Source organism: Lolium perenne, chromosome 2 (assembly GCF_019359855.2).
Source record: "Lolium perenne isolate Kyuss_39 chromosome 2, Kyuss_2.0, whole genome shotgun sequence".
NCBI classification, from domain to species: Eukaryota; Viridiplantae; Streptophyta; class Magnoliopsida; order Poales; family Poaceae; genus Lolium; species Lolium perenne.
In genome coordinates this window covers 111,821,217-111,824,631 of record NC_067245.2, presented here as the reverse complement: position 1 = coordinate 111,824,631, position 3,415 = coordinate 111,821,217, and positions in this window count along the sequence as shown.

Genomic DNA, 3,415 nt, shown 5'->3' with positions numbered 1-3,415 from the left:
GTGCAATATAATCAAGACTTTGTTGCTCAATTTATTTGGTTAAAATTTGTTTTGGAATGCGTGTGCGTCTTATTTATTGAAATGGAGGTAGTAGTTAATTGCTTCTCTGCTATGAGAAGGTTATCGTTGCCACTTTCGCGGTTTCTTTGAGTTTTGTTCCTGGACTTGGCCTGAGGCTTCAATGGTTTCTCCTTCGTCGCACTCAAACTTTTCTTGCCCGCGGTATCTTTCACCGGAGTGGTGAGTTTAGGCTTGCGCACATCTTCTAGAGGCACAACGGTTTCTGCCTCTAGCTTCTGGCTCACACCCTCTGCACGAGATAGCGGTGCTACGCGATTGCAAGAATCTATCGCGGGGGCAGTGGGTGCCTCGGGCACCTGGCTTTCATCTTGTGCAGGGTCGGTAGGTGCCTCGGGCTGGAGCCTCACATCCTGAGCTAGGGCTGCTGTTACCTTGGGCTCGTGGATCACATCCTTTGTGGGGAATGGCAATGCATCACTATTGCACATAAATATCATAGGGGTGGCAGGTTTATCGAGCTGCTTGCTCACAACCCTTTAAGGGGAAGACGTGGGGCATGGATTGGACGACACCTATTTTTTGTTGGAAGTGTTGTTGGACTTGGACTTGGATTTGGAAGCAGTGGCACTACGCTTGGCAGTGGGATGACCGTCAGATCTTGTCGCCTAGCTGAATGTGATGGAGCAGTGCAGTTGGAGAGGGAGTCGGTTGGCTGGCTCAGCGCTTTGATGGTGCAGCAGAAGAGGGAGTTTGCTGGCTCGATGTGGCTAGGCAGTCGGTGGAGAGGGGGTCGGCTGGCCGGATGTGGCATTGGGTGGTGCGTCAAAGGAGGGAGTCAGCTGGTTGGATGCGGGATTGGGTGGTGCAACAGAGGAGGGAGTCAGCTGGCTGGATGCGGGATTGGGTAGTGCAAGAGAGGAGGGAGTCAGCTGGCTAGATGAGGGATTGGGTGGTGCAATAGAGGAGGGAGTTGGCTGGCTGGATGCGGGATTAGGTGGTGCAACAGAGGAGAGAGCCGACTGTCTGGATGCGGGATTGGGTAGTGCAACAGAAGAGAGAGTCGACTGGTTGAATGTGGTATTGGGAGGCGATGGATGCTCGGTACTTTGCTGCGGACTGGGGATTGGCATGGTAGTTGCGGCTGGGGAGTGACAGTCACAAGTTCTCTACATATGTACTGCCTAGTGTTGTGCATGTCATCAGTGGTGCCGTTCAGTAGGAAAGTGTTATAACTGGAATATGGGGGAATGAGTTTACCAAGAGTACTGCCTGTGTTGTGAAGGGCGGAACCTATTCATGTCCAGAGCATTATTGGCATGAAATACGATGTGGTGGCGGTATGCTTTATTTGACTTCGATATCACCTGGCTACTAAAAAAAGAGCAGTGTGTCATGCAAGGTCTTCCGTTCTTCGTCAATAACTCTAGAACTAATTCTGGGAACTGAAAATGCTTATTGGCACTATCCAAAATAGACTAGGAGACAAAAAAATTGGGTAGAAAACCGACCTACCATACTTGGTAAGTCACGAAGAGTCAAACCCTTTGAGTCAACTAACTACCGAAAACATTCCCCCTAGCACACAAGTCAACCTAGGAAGTCACTAGAAACCAGTGAGTCAACTAAATGCATGTAGTAGGTGTCCGTTGCATAGTCACTTGACAAAGCTATAAATAGAGGGGCTCGGCCAGCTCCATAGCTCACAACAAACACATACTAGTTCCAACTAGAAACACTCACATAGCTCTTGCGAGAGAGAAAGAGATCTGAGAGGGTAGTGAGAGTAAGAACAACAAAACATAAAGGAGTACCTCAAGGAGAAGGGCCAAGCAATCAATTGCTCATGATCAGTAGTAGGAACAAGAAGTGGGCACAATCTAGAAAGGTTTAATTGAGAGCCCATAGTGTAGTGAAGTAGAAAAAAACCCTAGAGCAGATTTTTACGAGAGGATTAAAGCCCTGGTAGTACACTAAAAGGGCACTGCTTGTGACGGTAAAGCACACGTCCGTTGGGAACCCCAAGAGGAAGGTATGATGAGTACATCAGCGAGTTTTCCCTCAGTAAGAAACCAAGGTTATCGAACCAGTAGGAGATGAAGATCACGTGAAGGTTGTTGGTGAAGGAGTGTAGTGCGGCGCAACACCAGGGATTCCGGTGCCAACGTGGAACCTGCACAACACAATCAAACTACTTTGCCCCAACTTAACAGTGAGGTTGTCAATCTCACCGGCTTGCTGAAAACAAAGGATTAAACGTATGGTGTGGAAAATGATGTTTGCTTGCAGAAAACAAAAGAGAACAATGATTGCAGTAGGTTGTATTTCAGATGTAAAAGAATGGACCGGGGTCCACAGTTTACTAGTGGTGTCTCTCCAATAAGATAAATAACATGTTGGGTAAACAAATTACAGTTGGGCAATTGACAAATAGAGAGGGCATAAAAATGCACATACATATCATGATGACTACTATGAGATTTACTTAGGGCATTACGACAAAGAACATAGACCGCCATCGAGCATGCATCTATGCCTAAAAAGTCCACCTTCGGGTTAGCATCCGCACCCCTTCCAGTATTAAGTTGCAAGCAACAGACAATTGCATTAAGTACTGTGCGTAATGTAAACAATACAAATATCCTTAGACAAAGCATTGATGTTTTATCCCTAGTGGAAACAACACATCCACAACCTTAGGGGTTGCTGTCACTCCCCCAGATTCAATGGAGACATGAACCCACTATCTAGCATAAATACTCCCTCTTGGAGTCACACGTATCAACTTGGCTAGAGCCTCTACTAGCAACGGAGAGCATGCAAGATCATAAACAACACATATATGATAGATCAATAATCAACTTGACATAGTATTCCATATTCATCGGATCCCAACAAACACAACATGTAGCATTACAAATAGATGATCTTGATCATGATAGGCAGCTCACAAGATCTAAACATGATGGCACAATAGGAGAAGACAACCATCTAGCTACTGCTATGGACCCGTAGTCCAAGGATGAACTACTCACGCATCAGTCCGGAGGCGGGCATGGTGATGTAGAGCCCTCCGGTGATGATTCCCCTCTCCGGCAGGGTGCCGGAGGAGATCTTCTGAACCCCCCGAGTTAGGGTTGATGGCGGCGGCGTCTCTGGAACTGTTATGGTATTTTTGCTCTCGGTACTAGGGTTTTCGGGGACGAAGGAATAAATAGGCGAAGGGGCAGCGTCGGGGGAGCCAGGGGGATCCCTCCCCACGTCACGGTGCGGCAGTGGGCCCCCCCGTGCCACCATATGGGGAGGGCCCCCTGCTGGCCTTCCTTGACTCCTCTTCGGTCTTCTGGAACACTCTGTGGAAAATAGGGCCGTGGGCTTTTGTTTCGTCCAATTCCGA